The sequence below is a fragment of the Hevea brasiliensis genome, unplaced genomic scaffold (assembly GCF_030052815.1).
Source record: "Hevea brasiliensis isolate MT/VB/25A 57/8 unplaced genomic scaffold, ASM3005281v1 Scaf337, whole genome shotgun sequence".
NCBI classification, from domain to species: Eukaryota; Viridiplantae; Streptophyta; class Magnoliopsida; order Malpighiales; family Euphorbiaceae; genus Hevea; species Hevea brasiliensis.
Window position 1 is genome coordinate 14,306 of NW_026614848.1, and position 23,346 is coordinate 37,651.

The 23,346-nt window shown below is 30.8% G+C and overlaps 1 long non-coding RNA gene across 1 annotated transcript; it reads left to right on the forward strand.

Annotated features, from left to right (window-relative positions):
- Positions 1-3,839: 3,839 nt before the first annotated feature.
- LOC131177134 (uncharacterized) lies at positions 3,840-5,791 on the forward strand. Its single transcript, XR_009146812.1, has 4 exons — positions 3,840-3,903; positions 4,474-4,653; positions 5,090-5,328; positions 5,689-5,791. It is a non-coding gene; the product is annotated as an uncharacterized LOC131177134 (long non-coding RNA).
- Positions 5,792-23,346: the final 17,555 nt, after the last annotated feature.

Below are 23,346 nucleotides of genomic sequence, written 5' to 3' on the forward strand. Positions count from 1 at the left end.
TAATTTGCAAGAAAGAAACCCTATCTTCAGTGCAGAATCCCCACTGGTTTCTTTCTTTGCGGCCAACCTCACAGTTGCAAATTTCATTGCTAGGTGTAACGAACAACTACACAATTGGTTCACAACAGGTACCTTTTCCTTATCAACCGCATGAAGTGGCCAAAAGTTAATTGTGTAGTAGATTACTGTGAAGGGAGCTTGCATAAGTACCATGCAGTGGAACACGGTGAGTGAAGTTCCACGAAGTTAAGATAGTAATCTTTTTTAGGCCACAACATTATTAAAATTTGTTGAGTGATTTGTATAGGAGAAAAATAATTAGTGCATATAATTTTTTTTTTGAGTTTTTAATTTATATAAATATGATTTTCACGATATTATGCAACCCAACCATATATATAGTAGTGGTCATCTAATATCTTAATTAGAGTTTGTTGTGTTGTCACTTAAAAATGTGATGTACAATTCTATAGATATCCAATTGTTTGGCTACTTTGTTAGTTTTATATTACATTCATTTCTCATGTCTTTTAAGAAATATTTCCACTTCTTCTCACTCTTCAATTATTTATTTATTTTTTTACAATTCTCATGATTAGTGTTCCATTGATCACAATCATACCATGTCAGACCACTTTGAGATGTTCCTAGTCATTTTTTTTCAATTTTCAAATATAGCTCTTATTCCCTTCTCTAATATTAAAATATATATATATTATGAATCAATAAACTAGAAAATTATATTTTTAAGTAGTTAATTCTTTAAAAAAAAGGTATTTAATTTTATTTAGTTGAATCACTAAATTACTTTAAAGAAATATTAATGTTTTGCGATAGATACATTTAAATGTTAAAGTATATAAATTTCCTTATTTAATATACATTAAATCTATATAAAATAGCCATAAATGAAAAAAATATATCTATCCAAGATGGGTAATTCCACACCTAAGAAAGTAAATCGTGCCATTTTTTTTTAATGAAACTATATTAACAAATGGGCATGTTCGATGCTCAAAGGATCTCATACTGAAAAGAAAAATAATACCCATTAATTTGACTGTTATGCGAAACTGAATAATACCCATTATTATTAGGAGCAAAGAAGCACCGTCAATGACTCTACCGAAATTTAATTAATTTTTTTTTTTCTTATCAGTATGAGATCCTTTGTGCATTGAACATGCCCATTTGTTAATCTAGTTGCCATTTAAAAAAAAAAAAATTCAAGTGTTGATGTTTTTGGATTGGCACATATATTTTTTCATTTATGGCTTTTTCATATAGATTTAATGTATATTAATAATGAAATTTTTATACTTTAACATTTAAATCTATCTATCACAAAACATTAATATTTCTTTAAAGTAATTTAGTGATTCAACTAAATAAAATTAATTACTTAAAAAAAAGAATTAACTACTTAAAAAAATAAATGTCTAGCTTACTGATTCATAACATAATTTTTTTTTTTTTTTTTAATGTAAGAGAAGGGAATTATGAGAGCTACATTTGAAAATTGAAAAGAAAAAAAGTCAAGATTTGGCTAGGAACATCTCAAAGCGATCGTGGTGAATGGACCACTAATCATTGGAATTGTAAAAAAAAAAAATAAATAAATAAAAATGAGGAGTGAGAAGAAGTGCAAATATGGGTAATTATTTTCTATCAATGGAATATGATAGTATGACCTAAGAAAGCAACAAATGATGATTCACCGAGTCCTAAAGCTATAACGGTGACTAAAATTATTGAGGCATCCTATTAAAGAATATTGAGGCATTCTATTAACGTATACAGAAAACTAAAAATTTTTAAATCTTTAAAATTGAAAACAATTATATTCAACACTCAAAATTTATAACAGCGAATTGTAAATTTTTATGGTATTAAAATTATTTTGTGTTTATTTTTTTATCCATAAAAAAAAAGCATTCATTATAATTTTTTATAATTTTTATTAACAAAATTTAAATTTTATTAAATTAATTTGAAGTTTAGATATAATTACTTTCATTCTTAAAATTTTATCATTTCTAACTAAAATTAAAACTTTTAATATTAATAATTATTAAAAGTTAAAATTTTTTCTTTCTAATAAGCTTTTTATTTTTTAATATTCTAGGGTTGATGATTTTGGATTGACATGTTTTACTTTGTTGGGTGTGGAATTGCTCATCTTAGATGGATGGATTTTTTTATTCATATTTATTTTTGGGTTTTATGTATATTAAATAATAAATTAAATTTATATGCATTCACATTTAAAATATGTTTATCTCAAAACATTAGTCTGCTTTAAAATTATTTAGTGATCCAACTAAAAAAGAAAGAATTAACTACATAAAAGATATAGCTGTCTAATAGAGTTATGCATAATATAATTTTTTTTTTAATATTAGAGAAGGTAATTTATAAGAGTTATATTTGAAAATTGAAAAAGCAAAAAAAAAATAAAGATTTCGCTAGGAATATCTCAATGTGGTCTCAAACATAGTATGATTATCAATAATGTGTAAAGAGTTTCCCATTTAAAAAACATCAAATGCAAAAAGGGTGTATAAGAATCGAGCCCAAATAACAAATAGGTTAATCCTAACTTTTTAATCAAAGCTCATATGAGCCCAATCTCATTTTAAATTGTAATAAATAATATGATATTAGATCTAGGTTTAATTTTCACTTTTGAGTGTAAACTAGATGTCAAATTAATTAATTAATGAGCCATAGAAATGAGTATTGTACTTCACTTATTCTTCACTCTCTTCATTTTATGATAAATAAAATAAAATGATAGTCCCTTTTAATTGCAAACATTTGCCTTGACTATCTCCACCAGTATCTCGCATTTCTCAGTGGAGCTCTCAACGGTAACGTTGAACATTTTGAGGTTATCTTGGTTATTTCATACAGATAAAACCTCTCGAGCGTAGATCATCAACTTTGTCGATTTGTATAATTTTGATTATTAAAATGAAGGATCTGAAATTAAATTTTGTGGACTTTAATTTTAATTTTTATATGATTTGATTTGAGATAATTTAACTGTTAATTTTTTAAAAAAATTTTAAAAGATTTGAAGCAATCAAAACAATTCCAATCCAATTTAATAACAACAAAAAACAAATTGTTTTTAATTAAAATTCATAAAACTCTAATTCAATTACAATTCAAGTTAAATCGAGTCGATATAGGGCTTGTTTGGCATTACTGTTGAAACTGCTATTGAGAAAATTATTTTTTTAAATATATTAGTTAGAGTATTAAAAAATAATTAAAAATTAAATTTAATCAGTTTTAATAATAAGAACACTAAAATAACAAAACAGGCTTTTTCAAATTATTTTTCTCAACAACATCTAAAATAATACTTTTATTCAGAAAAGCAGTTTCAAGCTCTGAAACTCAATGCTCAGGGCTACAATGTTTTTCGGTTACGGTTCTCACGTTTCATGCAGTTTTAAATTCCCTAAAGTACCCTTGTTATTTTCTTTATTTACCTTCTGCTTGGATAATTCAACCATAACGTCGCTCTGCGCCACTGGCAAAGAAACACAAACAAAATTTTCACTTCCCAGTTGGTATCCAAAGTCTCTTTCTCTCTCTACAACCACTTTCTCTGAACCTTTTGGTCTTTTGGCTTCTCTGCAACTTTACTTTGTTGAGCTTTCATTTACGGAGAGCCAAAATTGCCTTCATTTGTCCAATTCAGAGTCTTTTTTTATAGATCTTTGGAAAAATCTTTTTTTTTTTCCCGTTTCTGTTTCCTTTTTGGGTTCCCATTTGATGAGTGATTGATCTCGTTTTAGAGGAAACTAAAGATCGTTTGGTTTTTTTGGCAACAATGAAGTCTTCAAGTCGGCTTGAATCGGCTGTTTTTCAACTCACTCCAACTCGGACAAGGTATCGTTTCTCTCTTTTGATTAACTTGCTGACATGTGCAGCTGATTATGCACATAAAGCCACTATTGTTTAGTTTCCTTTTAGTAAATTTGTTGCCTTTTTTTTATATAAAAAAATGACTCGCTTATTGTTTGGGTCCTAAAGGAGCAATCTTTTTGTTCTGATTAATTAGTGATTTCTATTATTAGAACCTTCTTGTTTTTTAAACGATCTGAATTTGTGGTCAGCAGGTACCTTTTTTTTTTTTTTGAATTGGATATTGTTACGTTCTACTTGTTTTTTCATTTCGTTTCTGTGTTATGTTTGTATATCTTGTTATTAACAACATTGTTTTGATGAATTTGAATTTGATTCACACTTGAAAATTGTAGTGTCACCAAGGTAAAGTTTTAGTAGTTTACTTCTAATATATTTTTAAAATTTTTTATTTTTAATTTTCTTGTTGATTTGTGAGTGGAATTTGCATTTGTAGAGTTTAATGCATTGGTAGTGAGGTTATTGATTAAAATATTAGAATCTACCAAGATAATACATTTTTGGGTTTGCGATTTTTTTTTTTTTTTTGGTCAGGTGTGATTTGGTTCTCTCCGCAAATGGAAAGACGGAGAAAATAGCTTCCGGTTTGGTTAATCCATTTCTTGCCCAATTGAAGATTGCGCGAGATCAAATGGCCAAGGGGGGTTACTCAATTATTCTTGAGCCAGAGCTTGGAACTGATGCAACATGGTTCACAAGAGGAACAGTTGAAAGGTTGGCCTTGCTATTTACTGCTCCTCTCACATTCTGTCTTTTGTTTGTTGTTGTTGGTGGTGTCCATCAGCATTATGTTTTTCTTGGTTGTGATTTAGCCAATATGGGAATCCATTGACCCATGTTAAAACTCCCTACATTTTTCATATTCCCATTCTAGGTTTATGAAGATTCTGTGGACTAGCTAATAAAATTCTTTATTGTGGATTCACAATTTGAAAAAGGGCAACAGCACTTGAACTTCAACATACTGGTTGCAATGATAGTTTATTAGGAGGATAGAGTTTTTAATTTGTTCAGTTTAACAGTTTTTATGTCATGACTTTTGAGTTTGGCCTTCATATTCACCTTCTTAAGCATAATTAATGAACACAGTTATGTAATATTCCAACCCTAATGATGCAATGATGCAGACTAATATGCTTTGGACTTACAGGTTTGTTCGTTTTGTGAGCACTCCAGAGGTCTTGGAACGCGTGTATGCCTTGGAATCTGGGATCTTGCAGATTGAAGAGGCAATTGCGATTCAAAGTAACAATGAAATGAGGTTGGCCATGGTATGATAAATCCTTGAGAAACTTATGATCTGTAAATCGGATCCTATATTTTGATTTCAGTCATTTTTTATTGCACAGGTCAAAGATCATCAAACAAAATCTGTGGAACACATTGAAGGTACTGTTGAAGAAGACATCTTCCATACCGTTTTTAGTTTTATGAACTTCATGTTAACTTTAATCTATTTGGAATGGTTATACATTTTATGCTTGCTTTTCACCCTCAATTACTGTCAATTGATTTTCTTCTTTTTCTTCCTTCTCTTTCTAGTGGGAGGAGGATATGTGTTATCTGGTTTTATACATACTTTTTTAGATTTTCCATCATGTATTATAGTTGTATTAGCAAAGTTTTTTAATTTGAGGTGTTATATTTTATCAAGCTTTTATTATAAGAACTAGATTCTGAAGAATATAAATCTCCAGATTTGGTCATGTTTCTATTGGTTTTGGAATAACACTCAATGGTTTTTGACAGGTAGCAGGCCTCTGCTGGATTCTAATGAGGAGAAAGCCATTGTCCTTTACAAGGTGGGTGCACACCTAATAATTCTCATACAATGGTTTTTGACAGTGAGAGAATTGTTAAAACACCTTGAGTGAGAGCATATACCAAGGCCAGTGTCAAATCTCCAACGATTCCATCTTAATTTTTAAATTCAAACTCAATCATAATTAATCCAACCACAATGCCTATGACATTTTCCTAACGGTTTTCTAATGGGTACAAATTTGTATCCATTAAAATTTATTTGATGCACTTTACTAACATGGTAAATTTTAATTTATAATTCATTAAATGATTTTTCTAATAATCAATACAAATATATAATCGTTAAGATTTATTTAATACACCACACTAGCACAAATAATTACTATTTTAATGATAAATGAACCCACTAGTAAGGGAAAAGTACACTTACCATTAAAATTGTTGCTCCCCATGCTAGCGAGGTATTAAATAAATCTTAATAGGTGTAAAGGGCAAAAAAAAAAAAAAAAAACGTAATGGTTGCATATTTGCACCAGTTAGAAAAATTATTCATTAAATGTAATTTGCTGTGTTCATTAAATGTTATAGCCTTAAGTATCATTTTTTCATATCATATTGACACATCTCAAGGTGTTTTACCCCTTCATATTGGAAAATTTCCCCCTTCATTGCCTTTCAAATTTCATGGGTAAAATTTTCCGTGGTAATCAAATTTTATATTAATTAATCTTCATGGTGCTTACAAAATTTATTAATTATAATTCGGTCACTAAACATTTTTAGTAATAAAATAAAAATTATGAAATAAAAAATAAAAAATAAGAAGATGCAACAAAGTAAAATAATTACAACACTATTATTACAATAGTGAACTTGTACTTTATTGCAAACTAAAATTGTTTCAAAATTTTTTATAATAATAATAATAATAATAATAATAATAATAGTTAAGAAGTAATTGAAAATAAAATAAAAATTACAATAAAAAATAATTTAAATATATATAATTAAAAAAGAATGGAAAAAAAGGTAATAAATTATCTTTAAAAAAAAAGTTTGTAAAAAAAATAAAAAGAATAGGGGTCCATGTCACTGTTACTGAACAGTGACTTGGGATTTCCTTTTTGCACATATAATATATATAAAAATTCATTTCTTTAATATTAAAAAAAATGTGTTATGAATTAAATTAAGTTAGACAATTATTTATTTTTTAAGTAGTTATAATTTTTGTTAAAGAAAAGTAATTAATTTTATTTTGTTGAATAACTAAATTACTTTAAAGCAATATTTATATTTTGCAGCAGATACATTTAAATGTTAAATTATATAAGTTTTATTGTTTAATATATATAAAATCTATAGGAAATAGCCATAAATGAAAAAAAAAAAGAAAATATTCATCTAAGATGAGTAATTCCACACCCCAACAAAGTAGGACTTGTCAATCCAAAATCATCAACACCGGAATTTTTTTTTTTTTTAAATGAAACTAGATTAACAAATTGGCATGTTTAGTGCACAAAGGATCTCATACTGAAAAGAAAAAATTAATTAAATTTCAGTAAAGTTATTGACTGTAACGCCCTCACTAAAGGTAGTCCGTACATTTTATTGTTCTGACGACTAATGTCTGTTCAGACAGTTAAAATGTCTGGAACTACACCTAGACTATAGTGAGGAGGCATAAATTGAAGAAATAAATGTTAAGAAAATATAGGAAAAATGTAGAGAAAAAAATAAATTAAAGTTTAGAGAATTTATAATTTGATACAAAAATAATAAAAATAACCCAATATGCACTACTAAGGGCATTTTGGTCATTTCACCCCCAAAGGTGAATTTTGACCTAAATGTCAAAATAAAAAAAAATTAGAGAATAAAATAATTAACATTAATTAAAATTTAAGAAATAGATTAGGAAAATGAGAAGAGAAAGGAAAAGAAAAGAAAAGAAAAAGCTTAGGAAAATTCAAAAAAAATTATAAATAGGCACTAGAGGACAAACTTCCATCCACTTCCATCTTCTTCCTCTATTTCTTCTCTCTCTCTTTCCCTCATTTCCTCCATTGTTGTCAAGCTTCCAAGCTTGATTTCCCAAGCTTTTACACACCAAAACCCATAGCCCACTTCACAAAAAATACTCTCCACACCGTAAGGAAGCTATAGACACCCATTGGAAGTAAGAAATTTGAAGTTAGGGAAGCTCAAGTAAGGTTAGTGCACTAATCCATCTTCTTCTCTTTATTAAACATGAAAAGCATGTTTAGCCAAGCATAAGTATCATTGAAACAAAAAGAAAATCTAGAGGGAAGAACCCTTGAATTTTTGGCAGCCATGGAACTTGAAGTTTATTGCTTTTAAGTGATGCAAAATGGTTCCATGAGAATATGTGATGAGTAGAAATGTTTGGGTGTTTGATTGTGTAATGTTTGTGAAAATTTAAAACTTTGAAAACTGGGGTTTGTGTAAATGCTTGAAGACTTGGTGTAAATATTGAAATTGACCTATTGAGTTGAAATTATTGCTTATAGAAGTGTATTGCATGCAAAATGAAGTAAGGAAGTTGAAGGAATTGAGATATTGGGAGTGTTCAATTTTCTGCAGGTTTGGACTCAATTAGTCCAGTGGGTTTATTGACCCATAACTAAAAATGTGTGACTTCAATTGGTATGAGGCCAATTGGAGGTGAAAATAGACTCAAAATAGCCTATTTTTCATGTAGACACCATGCCCAAATTTTTCCAAAATCATGACCAATTCTCTGCCCAAACCTGGATGACCAAACATTGAAACGTGTTCATTTAGTCATAACTCTCTCTATACTGGTCCAAATGAGTTAAAATTTCATCAATGGAAAGCTTAGACATAGGGCTACACTTTTCATGAAGACCACTTGACCCAGTTTTGCTTTTAACTAAATCAAGTTGTTAGCACAAATTGAGTCACTAAAACTGCCAACCCAGAAAATGACCAATACGTGTTCATTTGGTCATAACTCTCTCTATACTGGTCCAAATGACCTAAAATTTCATCAATGGAAAGCTTAGACATAGGGCTACACTTTTCATGAGGACCACTTGACCCAGTTTTGCTTTTAACCAAATCAAATTATTAGCAAAAGTTGAGTCACTAAAACTGCCAACCCAGAAAATGACTCTCTCTATACTGATCCAAATGACCTAAAATTTCATCAATGGAAAGCTTAGACATAGAGCTACACTTTTCATGAAAACCACTTGACCCAGTTTTGCTTTTAACTAAATCAAATTGTTAGCAAAATTTGAGTCACTAAAACTACCAACCCAGAAAATAACCAAATGAATAGTACGTGTTCATTTGGTCATAACTCTCTTTATACTGGTCCAAATGACCTAAAATTTCATCAATGGAAATCTTAGACATAGGGCTACATTTTTTATGAAGACCACTTGACCCAGTTTTGCTTTTAACCAAATTAAATTATTAGTACAAATTGAGTCACTAAAACTACCAACTCAGAAATTGTCCAAAATACTGTTCCTTTGGTATGCTTGATCAGTTTTGGCAAAAATGCCATAACTTGGTCTCCAAAGCTGCAAATTGAGTGAAACTAGTGCCAAAAGTTTTATAAGACATAGCACAACAATTTTTATGTTTTGAGCAAGCTCTAGAAACCATTGCATCCTAGGGAAAATATTAGCCAAAGTTAGGAATTGAAATATGGAAAATGTTAAGTTGAACCCAGAATGCCATTTGATACCCTTGTGTTCATTTGGCCATAACTCCCACTAAAAAATTCCATTTGAGATGTGCCAATATGATATGGAAACATGATACTTCATTTTTAGATCTCATAAATAATTGTAAATGATATGATACACGAGAATATGATATAAAAATGTGTAAAATGAATATAGACCTGTTAACAGGTGATTAGTGGAACCTGGCAGATGCTAATAAAACAGGGGAGGCTCTGTCCGGGTCTCCACTGAAATAAGATATATATAAAAAAAAAATTTCACACATAGAATACATGTTTTAAATGACATCAAAAGTTTACAATAGATATGATAAAACAAGATAGGGTGCTCCGGCACCGAATGTGGCACTTCTTGCTCGGCTATACAGCAGACAGGTAAGGGGCGTCACTTTGACGATGCTTCTTTGCACCTATTGATTACCACAACAACCAAATTAATTATGTTTCCTTGTTTTTTAATCCATTTTCTTTTTTAATGAGTAATTTCTTTTTATTTCTCTCCTCTTAATCAAAATTTAATTTTCTCTTTAGGTCCATATGTGCTCGAAATCCTGGATATATAGCTGATTTGATTGCTTACACCAATATTTAGAATGCGCCGTATGTATATATGTTCTTTTGTGGTGGTTAACTTAGCTACTTACTAGATATCTTTTAAAATTGTACAATGCATATTTTCCTTTCATATTAAAGTGACAACACAACAAACTCTAAATAAGATATTATATAACCACACCATACATATGTGGTCAGATTGGATAATTAGCAATTTCAGTAATTTTGCTAATTAATGAAATCATATATGTGCCAATAAGGTGTTAGTTGGATGGTTAACACTGAGATCTAGAGATGGTAAAATTTTAGCTAGGTTTGATTTTGAGGGACATCAAATCTCGTTACTTGTCTTTTGGGATTTTTCAAGTTATTTCTAAAGATTAGGAGTGATTAGTTTGATGGATAGAGGATACACTTAAAAAGAAAAATTCATGCAAAGAAGAATAATATTCTCTACTAATCTTCCACCTCATAGAACACCTCAATAATTTTAGTCATCGTTATAGCATCAGGGCCGAGTGGATCATTATTTGTTGCTTCCTAAGCCAATTTTCATTAGAAGATCAAGCTAAAAATTGTTAACATGGATCACATCATTAGTATACACACCAAACCAATATAAGAATCTTATTTTATTTTTACTATATTATAAAAATTAGCTATAAATTGAATGTGTCAGTTTTTTTATTGAGTTTCTCATCGAAATAAGTAAAAATATAAAATTAATTTTAATTTGAATGAATATCTTATCAGATTTTTATGAAAAGTTATTGTCGAAATTAGGTAAAAATGATTTATTAGTGACTAAATTAAACCAATCATCTTATATTATTGGTGACCAAATCTTGAATAATTAGAGAATCATAAAAGCAGATTAGATAGAAATTAACACTGGGAAATGGAAAAAGAAAAAGGTACACGGATTAATTCATTACCAGCATGAATGAAAAAGATATTACAATTACATTTATTCAAACCAGACCACCTGCTATAGCAGAGACTTGACCCTAATAAAAAGACAATAAGTATTAGTACCTTGCATGACTCTGACTCTTAACAACAACACCAATTGATTCGTTTATGGTATGTATGCAAGGTTAATTAAATTAATAAGCTCAACTTCACTTCATCAATGGATGATGTTGCTACTGCAGCTGCTACAGATGTCATCAATATCACCTTCAAAAGAGTCCTCATGTGCACTCACGCTATCATTTTCTTCTCCATCACTTTGTGTTAAATCAATCACTTTTGAGGCACCTGCCGAACTATCCTTTTCCTCTCCATCACTTTGTGTTAAATCAATCACTATAGTAGGAGCTTGAATCTGCTGCTGCTCAGGCAAAGTTGGTAAAACACTCTTTATAAGCGAGACTTGAGGTGGTGGCACTTCTGTTACTGTTGATTGGGGAGGAGGTGGTAGAGGTGCACACAGACAGGTGGCCTCATCGTCTGGTGGCCGGACACTTGGAAAAATACTTTTTGTCGGACGATCAAAAGACCCCCTTTTGTTGTTTTCTAGTTCGATGCCAAATATGACACGATTACATTTGTCACATAGAATTTGGGTAGATTCTACGGAGTTTCCACGGCTTGAGTTTTGACTAGAGCCAGACATGATGATGGAGAAAAAATGAAAAGTTTGCAAACAAAAATTGGACTTGCAAAAAGAAAAAATAATTTCTAAATGGCTTATGAAGGATGAGGGATCAAGGAGAGTCCGTTTTATAGGGGTTTTCTTTGTCATCCATAGATCATGAGACCCTTAAGAGGCATATTACCATTTGTGGTTGCATAGCATAGTGTTTGGTTTTCTTATGGCCCAAGGATTATATGGTACTTCTCGATTGTATAATCTCGATCGTCCAAGTGTAAATTTCATATAACTTTTACTTTTATCAATAGCTAAAATTATATACACGTATTATCTTACGTACTCAAAACGTTGTATTTATTTTCAAAAATCTATGTGAGATATATTTTCAATTAAAAGAAAGTATTTTGCATATTCAAGATAATGGTAAAAAAAATGAATGTTTTAGATAATGTAATGAGATCCTTTTCCATATAAAACTTAATCTAATTAAAAAAAATTAATACAATAAGTTTTACCAATTTTTTATTTTTATAATTGGCCTAATTATAAAATAAGCTAAACTTTGTGTATTTTGGTGATAAATCTAAAACTTTCTTTTTTTGACACAATAGGCTTAGATTACAAAATTTTATAACAATTTCATCTAAATTTTGAAATTAATTTACAAGAAATATATATCTGTTTTACGTGGCATGCTAGCTGACTTAATTTATTTTAAAAAATCTTAGAGAGATATATTTTCAATTAAAAGAAAGTATTTTACATAGTCAATATAATGGTAAAAAAAAATGTTTTAAATAATGCAATGATGATATCGCTTTCCATATAAAACTTAAGCTAATTAAAAAAAATTAATACAATAAGATTTACCAATTTTTTATTTTTATAATTGACCTAATTATAAAAAATAAGGTAAACTTTGTGTATTTTGGCGATCAAATCTAAAACTTTCTTTTTGGACACAATAGGCTTAGATTTCAAATTTTATAACAATTTCATATAAATTTTGAAGTTAATTTATGGGAAGTATATAGCATGCTAGCTGACTTACTTTAGTATAAGTTTATTGGACTATATCAAATCAATTGAAATTAAAACAAAAATTATAATTTTTTCTTAATAAAATTGTAATTATCTAAGAAAAAAATAATCTAACTTTGAAGATTATTGTGAGCAGATTATTGTGAGAGTTCTCTTCAGATTAATTGTGTTTATGGATAGTATAACTTTGAACTTATAATGGATAATTTATTTTTATTGGTAGTAAAAGATGACATATCTGTGGATGTAGCCCTATGTGGGGTGAGTGAATTACGCAAGTAAATATTGGTATTTTATCTATTTGCTTTATTTTTTTTTTCTTTTGTAGTTTACACAATTTTACAATGTACAACACGAAATAATATCTGAACCCATTTAATTATATATATATATATTATATATTTTTTAATAATTAATAATTTTATATAGTATTTAAATTTTACTTACTTAAATTATGATATATAAAAGTTTATAAATATTATTATAATATATATTATTTTTAATTACTTATTTATATAAATGGAATCAGATAATGGATATTCAATATATAAATTCTAAATCCAACATAGGTATTATTTTTTAATTCAAATTTGTTCCAAATTTAATTATATACTATTTGAATTTTTCCTAAGAGGATTTGGTAAAATACATAATCCGATTCCATCTTTTAGCTAGGAAGTTTGTTTAGTTCACATCTTCTGAAAAGCTAATTTTTGCACAGACAAGTTATTTGGCTATGTGAATCAATTTTCATTAGGTATTTCATTATTTGGATTACTCTTTTGAGAACCTTTACGCTTTCTTGAAGCATAACTTGTGTAGAATCTCTTATCCACGCTTTAGTCATATACGGTCTTTTTTTTTTTTTCTCTTTTCCTTATTTACTCTACCGAAAGAATAGAAAAATATATTTAACACATACACTGTAATGAACCTTGTTCTTAATTGAATTAATTTTCAAGATATATGATCGGCATCAAAGAAACAGCTCAAGTAATGCCTTAGCCTTGCTTTTATTCTTCCCCAATTTAAAGCCATCCTTCTCGTCTCCTGTTGGATAGGCAACTAATGACAAGTATTTGCCAAATTATATCAATGTAAATATTATTTAACTGTGTGTGGAAAATTGATTTACATGCTAATTAATATATTTCTTATAAAGAGACATTATTGTTGGTTACTTTAAAATCTAATTAATGTATTTGTTATAATTAAACACCCAATAATCCCTGAAAGTTTTGGTATTATCATTATAATTAATTGAAAATTAATTATTTTGTTTTATTAGGAATGATATCTTATCAGTAGATTCTAGATATTAATTGCTAAATGACATTTATAGACATAAACCATTCACGCTATATTTTTTTATTGATTCATTAATATTTTTTGGCACTATTATTTGAACTGGTATTACAAGAGTATTATTTCAAAGATATTTACTAAGAATTTTTAAACTTTAATATAAATTTAAATTGAAATATACTTCAATAATAAGAATATATTTCGACCTCCAGTAGAAGCCAAATACAACAATAAAAAGACTTTAAAATAGCAAAACTTTTTTTTTAATTATTTCTTAACATCATTTAAAAGAGTGTTTTCTAAAAATAATTTCAATTCATTTTTTTAACTTTCAACCACAATCTTAAACAAAATGAAGAACAAAGTTTAAACCAAGAAAGAAAAAAACTAGGAGTTGAATCAAATGCTGGCTGTATTATCCTAATTAAATAAATTTTAAAATATGAGAAAAAAAAGGAAAAATTTCTCACAATTATTGTGAAATATATATAACAATAAATTTGCAAGATAAGTATAAAGAGTATAATTTATGTATTTTGTCACATAATAAACAGCTATTTTCTCCTTGTGATCAATTAATTTCATTAATAACTTTCTTTATTGCTTAGGATATCCATCTAATTTTAGCCTTCCACAAATTCTTATATAAAAATAGTGTCATCATTTTCATATATGTCTATTTCACTATCTTCCTTCCAAAATTGGCCATAATGAGAATAGTTCAATGAGCATTAAATTCATCAAATATGTGTTTAGAGAAGAGATTATTCTGTATTCTTTTTCATTTCTCCTCAATTATATTAATTTTTTTGGTCAAGTAGATGATTATACGCACCTCTTGCACACAGATTTTTTTTTATAAACAAAAATTTTATTAATTAATTAAAATTTTAGAGGAAAAAAAAATTAACCTAAACCTAACCAATAGCTTCTCCCTCACACCCAACCTAGATAATTACAAGTTTAGCGAAAATTCTTCCCTCGTGTAGACATTAATTAATCCTCCATCTATGCCCATTGTATAATACATGCTGCCAAAGCTAAATATGGTAAACAAATTACCTATAAAATAATAGGCATCCTTCAGAACAAAAATATACATATCCTCTCTCTTTCTTTGTAGTCTGCACAGCAAACTTTTACGCACCATCACTGTGGCCCTAAAAGTCCTTATGCTTCTCCATGAATCGACTGTAGAATTTGTAACCATGTGTTTATGAGCTCACAAGCACTCATAGATCATATTGAATCTCACACGGCAGACTCAACAAGGCAACCAAGCCTCATACCCTACCAAAGAAACCCATTTACCAACCCCTCGTCCCAGACCTTTTTGCCACCAACCTTGCCATTCGCCCGCAAATAGATTTAATTTGCCTTCTAATTTCCAAGAAAGAAACGCTATCTTCAGTGCAGCATCCCACTGGTTTCTTTCTCTGCGGCCAACCTCACAGTTGCAAATTTCATTGCTAGGTGTAACGAACAACTACACAATTGGTTCGCAACAGGTGCCTTTTCCTTATCAACCGCATGAAGTGGCCAAAAGTTAATTTTATTTAGTTGAATCACTAAATTACTTTAAAGAAATATTAATGTTTTGCGATAGATACATTTAAATGTTAAAGTATATAAATTTCATTATTTAATATACATTAAATCTATATAAAATAGCCATAAATGAAAAAAATATATCTATCCAAGATGGGTAATTCCACACCTAAGAAAGTAAATCGTGCCATATTTTTTTTTTAATGAAACTAGATTAACAAATGGGCATGTTCAATGCTCAAAGGATCTCATACTGAAAAGAAAAATAATACCCATTAATTTGACTGTTATGGGAAACTAAATAATACCCATTATTATTAGGAGCAAAGAAGCACCGTCAATGACTCTACAGAAATTTAATTAATTTTTTTTTTCTTATCAATATGAGATCCTCTGTGCATTGAACATGCCCATTTGTTAATCTAGTTGCCATTTAAAAAAAAAAATTCAAGTGTTGATGTTTTTGGATTGGCACGTTTTACTTTGTTAGGTGTGGGATTACTCATCTTGGATGGATATATATTTTTTCATTTATGGCTTTTCCATAAAGATTTTTTTTTTTGTTTTTAATGTTAGAGAAGGGAATTATGAGAGCTATATTTGAAAATTGAAAAGAAAAAAAAGTCAAGATTTGGCTAGGAACATCTCAAAGTGATCGTGATCAAAGGACCACTAATCATTGTATTTGTAAAAAAATAAATAAATAAATAAATAAAAATGAGGAGTGAGAAGAAGTGCAAATATGGATAATTATTCTCTATCAATGGAATATGATAGCATGACCTAAGAAAGCAACAAATGATGATTCACCGAGTCCTGAAGCTATAACGGTGGCTAAAATTATTGAGGCATCCTATTAAAGAATATTGAGGCATCCTATTAATGAATACAGAAAACTAAAAATTTTTAAATCTTTAAAATTGAAAACAATTATATTCAACATTCAAAATTTGTAACAGCGAATTGTAAATTTTTATGGTATTAAAATTATTTTGTGTTTATTTTTTTATTCATAAAAAAAAGGCATTCATTATAATTTTTTATAATTTTTATTAACAAAATTTAAATTTTACTAAATTAATTTGAAGTTTAGATATAATTACTTTCATTCTTAAAATTTTATCATTTCTAACTAAAATTAAAACTTTTAATATTAGTAATTATTAAAAGTTAAAATTTTTTCTTTCTAATAAGGTTTTTATTTTTTAATATTCTAGGGTTGATGATTTTGGATTGACATGTTTTACTTTGTTGGGTGTGGAATTTTTTTATGTATATTAAATAATAAATTAAATTTATATACATTTACATTTAAAATATGTTTATCTCAAAACATTAGTCTGCTTTAAAATTATTTAGTGATCCAACTAAAAAAGAAAGAATTAACTACATAAAAGATATAGCTGTCTAATAGAGTTATGCATAATATAGTTTTTTTTTTTAATATAAGAGAAGGTAATTTATAAGAGTTATATTTGAAAATTGAAAAAGCAAAAAAAAATAAAGATTTCGCTAGGAATATCTCAATGTGGTCTCAATCATAGTATGATTATCAATAATGTGTAAAGAGTTTCCCATTTAAAAAACATCAATTGCAAAAGGGTGTATAAGAATCAAGCCCAAATAACAAATAGGTTAATCCTAACTTTTTAATCAAAGCCCATATGAGCCCAATCTCATTTAAAATTGTAATAAATAATATGATATTAGATCTAGGTTTAATTTTAACTTTTGAGTGTAAACTAGATGTCAAATTAACTAATTAATTAGTTCTAATATTTTAGTGATGGTTGAATTAAACTCATATAAGCTTAATCTTGATACTTTATAGACTCTTTCAGAAGCTATAATGGAGAGTTCGAACTCAAATAAGGATGGATTTATTAATCGTTAGATTAAATTTTTACATATAGATTCGTGTATTTTGTACGTACATTTTAATTAGTTTTACACATATCTCAATACAATTATCTAGTTTAACAGTTGTTAAATTCATTCTCATATAAGTTCGAGTTTTATTAAATACACCCTACTAATAATTATTAATAATATCGTATGAAATTGAGTATGTATGGTTTGTTTGATATTTAACATTAAGAAAAATATATTTTTGCATATATTAATTAAATTTAATATATTTTTATTATAAAATTTTTGAAATAATTAATGTTTTTCAAATAATTTTTTAAATTATTTTAATAATATTTATAATAATACATATATTTTTTTTAAATTAACGTCAATCCAAACTGGGAAAAAAAAATCGCAGTGTCTGTAGTACAACTCTCAAGTATTCATCATGCTCCTCCTGGTTCTTAGAATACACCAATCTATAAAGACCATAACAAACCCATCCAAGTAGGTATGAAAGATGCGGTTCATTAGGTCCATGAAAGCTGCTGGTGCATTTGTTAGCTCAAATGGCATCACTAGGAACTCATAGTGTCCATACCACATTCTGAAAGCAGTTTTAGGAACATCTATCTCCTTCATCACAATCGTGATAGCTGATCTGAGATCTATCTTGGAGAATACTCCAGCTCAACTCAACTGATCAAACAGGTCATCTACCCTAGGTAAAGGGTATTTGTTTTTCACAGTCACCTTATTCAGCTGCCGGTAGTCTATACATAGCCGAAGGGTACCGTCCTTCTTCTTCACAAATAGTACTAGTGCTCCCCAGGGTGACACACTAGGGCGTATGAAGCCCTTGTCTAGTAGCTCCTGTTACTAAACTTTTAACTCTCTCAGTTTAGTAGGTGCCATCCTATATGGAGCAATGGACATTGGTGCAGTACCCGACATAACCTCTATAGCAAACTCCACTTCTCTATCGGGTGGTAAACCCGGTAACTCTTCTGGAAACACATCCGGAAAATCACATGCAGTGGGGATCTCCTGCATGCTTGGGCTAGTCTTCCTGGTGTCAACCACATGTGCTAAGAAAGCCTCACAGCCCTTTCTTATCAATCTCCTGGCTGTTGTGGCTGACATGATGGTGGAAAGACAACCCGTTCCTTCACCCACAACTGTAATCACATCCCTATCTACTGTCTGTAGTGACATCCTCTTTAGCCGACAATCTACCATCGCCTGATGACGTGATAACCAGTCCATACCCAATATCACATCGAACTCATGGAATGGTAGCTCAATCAAGTCAGCTAAAAACTCATAACCTTGTATTTTCAGAGGACAACCCTTGTAGACCTTTTTCACCATGACACTATGGCCTAAAGGGTTTGTGACTTGTATGTCCTCCTCTAGCTCCTCTACTTATACCCCTCTATCAACTGGTGGTGTGATACACACATATGAATGTGTGGAACCCGGATCAATCAATGCACATCCGGCGAGTCATAAAAAGAAAATGTACCTCTAATGACATCAACTGGCTCTGGCTCATCTCGAGCTCTCATGGCATAAGCACGAGGTGCTACCCTAATCTCCTGCCTCTGGACTGTCTCTGCAGTAGGCCTCTGTGATGTGCCAGCTGTATCAGGCCTCGCAGGTCTCCTACCCCTCTGTGCTGCTGGGGCAGACCTCTCCATCTGAGGTGGAGCAGTGAAAGCACTAGTGTTCCTCTATGGACAATCCTTCAGGAAGTGATCCGTAGACCCACATCTGAAGCATCCACCTGTCAACAATCTGCACTCTCCTCTGTGCGGTCTACCACAGTGTACGCAACCAGGTGGTGGGGCTGATCCCCGTGTAGCTGCACCAGGTGAACTACCCACTAATGCACCAGATTATCCTCCTCCTCTCTTTGGAGCAAACCGAGACTTCTGTTTCTTGCCGCGACCCTGAGTCTGACCCTGAGACTCCTTCGGCCTCTTACTACCAGTATCTGCTGAACCGGATTGACCAGACCCAGAACCCCTCTTGCGTTGCCTATTCTTTCTGGACTGCTCTTTATTTCTGACTCTCTCCACATCAAGGGCTGATGCTATCAACAGAGAGAAATCTGTGAAGTGGTGAGATGTCACTATCAACCTGATGTTGTTATTCAGTCCGTCCTCAAATCTTCTGCATTTGTCAACCTCTGTCGGCATCAACTCCAATGCATATCCACTAAGTCTCACAAATTCCCGCTCATATTCAGAGACTTTCAGCTGCCTCTGTCTCAGTGCCAGGAATTCTCTCCTTCTGGCCTCCAATTACACATGACTGATGTATTTCTTTCTGAATTCAGCCAGAAAGAAATCTCAAGTGATCTGTGCAGGCTGTACCACTCTAGATACTGTCACCCACCATCTATATGCATCCTCCTCATGCGATGTGAGCACTCTCCAAATCTTTGCTCGGTGCGGTGCAATCTTTGCAATACCCTCTCTGTCCTCTCCAGCCAATACTCTGCTGCAGCTGGATCATCATCCCTCTTACCTCTGGAGTCAATTGCCCATTCACAGTCTCTCTAGTGGAGATCTGTGTATAGGTTGCGGCTGTGGGGGTGGAGGTGGTTGTATTGGTGGTGGTGGTAGTGGTAGTTGTGGCTGTGGAGGTGGAGGTGGCTGTGGCTAAGGAATGGCTCCGTGATCGGCCAGACAGGTTGTGTCATTTGTTCATAGAAGGCTCTTTGTGCCCTACTCACAGTGCCTCGATATGACTCTGCTCTACTACCACTTCTCCCCCGACTAGGAGCAAGTGCGTGACTCTCTACTTCCTCCTCAATCGGTCCTGGAGGTCCGTGCTCTGAAGGATCAGATGCCATCGATTCTATGAAACAGACAAAGAAACAGATCTGCATTAGTGTCAGCTCGACTCTATTTAAAGGCCCATGCATGTGATGCACTCTAACTATTTCTAACTATTTAGGTCTAGGACCACTTAAACCTCTGCTCTGACACCTCTAAATGTGATGCCCCTCACCCGTCTACAGTGTAGCCAAGCGATGAGTGCCACATTCGGTGTCGAAGCACCCTATCTTGTCTTGTCATGTCTATTGTAAATTTTAATATCATTTAAGTCAGGTAATTTGTGTAGAAAATTTTCTTTTTATATCTTATTTCTGTGGAGACCCGGATAGATCCTCCTCTATTTTATTAGCATCTGGCGGGTTCTACTATCACCTGTTAACATATTTATAGTCATCTCACATATTTTCATATCATATTCTCTTTTATCATATCATTCACAACTATTTATGAGATCTCAAAATGAAGTATCATCTATTGCATTCATATGAAAATTCATAGATAATAAATTACAAGTTTTCATTTCAATCTCAAGTTTAATTTCAAGTCCAAAATGAAATACATCATAAACTAGTAATTACATCATGACTAAACATAATGAACCAAAACACTAGTCTATACATGGGCCCTACCAAAATACAAAAGACCAGTGAGGTGACTCTGGACAATGGCAGATCTGGTCAGAGCTCTGTCAGTGCACTACGGTCTTTATTCTTTGTAGGCTGGGTGATCTCGATTACCTCTGCGATGGAAAATCAATGCGCTAAGCATAACGCTTAGTGGTGCATAATTTATAATATTAATAATTTAACATTTAAAATAATATCTGTAACTTATAATTTCTGGGTCTTTTATATTTTTATTGCTCTTTGGAAATACTTAATATTATCGAGATCTTTTATGATTACTTATTGTATTTTAAGTCTTAATTAATTTTTATTAGTACCCAAGAAACCTATAACAAATTATAAAAGCTGGATGCACAGGTGCATACTGGTTAGACTGCCATATGTCTATCCAGTATATGTCTGTCAGGCACGAGGCCAGCTGTAAAGCCAGAAATAAAGTAGGCACAACAGCTAGTAAGTAGGCATATAGCCTGTAGAACAAACATACCAGACATATATTGTCAGTTCATGATTTTCTCGGTAGGCAGTACTGCTATCTATAGTCCCTAATTGGTATACCAATTTATCCAAACTAAATAAATAAGTCTATGTATACTATGGGCAATTAAACATTTTTAATTAATTTAGCACTATTCACTGTTACTATTTTCTAGTACTGTTCATTGGTACCATTAATATCATATTAATAGGACATTAGTCCCAATTTACATATTCATATCATTTTTAATATTTGATTTTTCTTATGAGTATTTTAATTATCATATATAGCATTTTTCCCATGAACCTTTCTTTAGGTTCATGTTGATGTGTTATCTTTATCTAGGAATTTGACTGGGTTAGGATGTCTATTTAGTCACACTTCCTTCATAACAATTGCTCCTCTATGTTTAAACTTGAATTTTAGTTTTTGAATCACTGAATTTGGGGTTATAGAACTCAAGTTATGATCAAAATACCAAAGGAATAGTATTTTGGACAATTTCTGGGTTGGCAGTTTTAATGACTAAACTTGTGCTAACAATTTGATTTGTTTAAAGGCCAAACTGAGTCAAGTGGTCTTCATGAAAAGTGTAGCCCTATGTCTAAGCTTTCCATTGATGAAATTTTTGGTTATTTGGACCAGTATAGAGAGAGTTATGACCAAATGAACACGTACTGTTCATTTGGTCATTTTCTGGGTTGGCAGTTTTAGTAACCCAAATTGTGCTAATAATTTGAATTGGTTAAAGGCAAAACTGGGTCAAGTGGTCTTCATCAAAAGTGTAGCCCTATGTCTAAGCTTTCCATTGATGAAATTTTAGGTCATTTGGACCAGCATAGAGAGAGTTATGACCAAATGAACACGTACTGTTCATTTGGTCATTTTTTGGGTTGGCAGTGTTTGGTCATCCGGGTTTGGGCAGAGAATTGGTTATGATTTTGACAGAATTTGGGCAGGGTTTCTTCTTGAAAAATGAAGGTTTAGATGTCCCAAAACAGCTCCAATTGGTCTCATACCAATTGGAGATATACATTGCCAGTTAGGGTTCAACAAACACACTGGACTCATTGAGTCTCAACCTGTAGAAAATTTGACACTCCCAAAATTCAATCTCCTCCTTCTCCAAACTCCAAATAAGCATACATGTCACTTCTATTATCATCAATCTCAACACAATTAGGTCAAATTCCAAAATGTCACAAAATCCCCACTTTCAAGTGTGCAACCCTAATTTCAAATATCAAATTCACATATATAACCATGAAATCAATTCCCACATATAATACCTTGTTAATTAACTTCCCTAACTAAACTAAAACCGACAAAATCCATCATTTTCATGGTTCCTCTAGGGCTGCCGAATTCAAGTGTTTCTTTTTCAAATTTTTCTTTTTAATTTCATGTAAATCTTCACTTGGTTTAGCATGATTTTCATGCTTAAAGAATAGATTAAGAGTTTTGAGCACTAACCTTTTTTTGTAACTTGTTAAACTTCACTTTCCTTGCTTCTTTTTGGTATTTATAGCTTCCTTAGGGTGTGGGGAGTATTTTTTGTGAAGTGGGCTATGGGTTTTTGGTGGATTAAGCTTGAGAAATCAAGCTTGGAAGCTTGAATATCAATGGAGGAAATGGGAGCATGGGCAGCCGGCAATGCAGAGGGAGAGAGAGAGAGAGAAAGAGTGGAGAAGAAGGTGGGTTGGTGGGGATTTGTCTCTTATGGTTATATATATATATATTTATATATATATATATATATATATATATATATATATATATATATATATACTTTTCTTTTCTTTTCCTTTCTTTTCTTTTCTTCTTCTTTCCTAATTCAACTCATAATATTAATTTGTGTTAATTATTTTTATTCTCTAAATTTTATTTTGATATTTAGGTCAAAATTCACCTCTGGGAGTGAAATGACCAAAATGCCATTCATAATGCATATTGGGTTTTTTTATTATTTTTGTACCGATTTATGAATCCTCTAAACTTTAATTTATTTTTCTCTAAATTTTTCCTATATTTTCTTAACATTTATTTCCTCAATT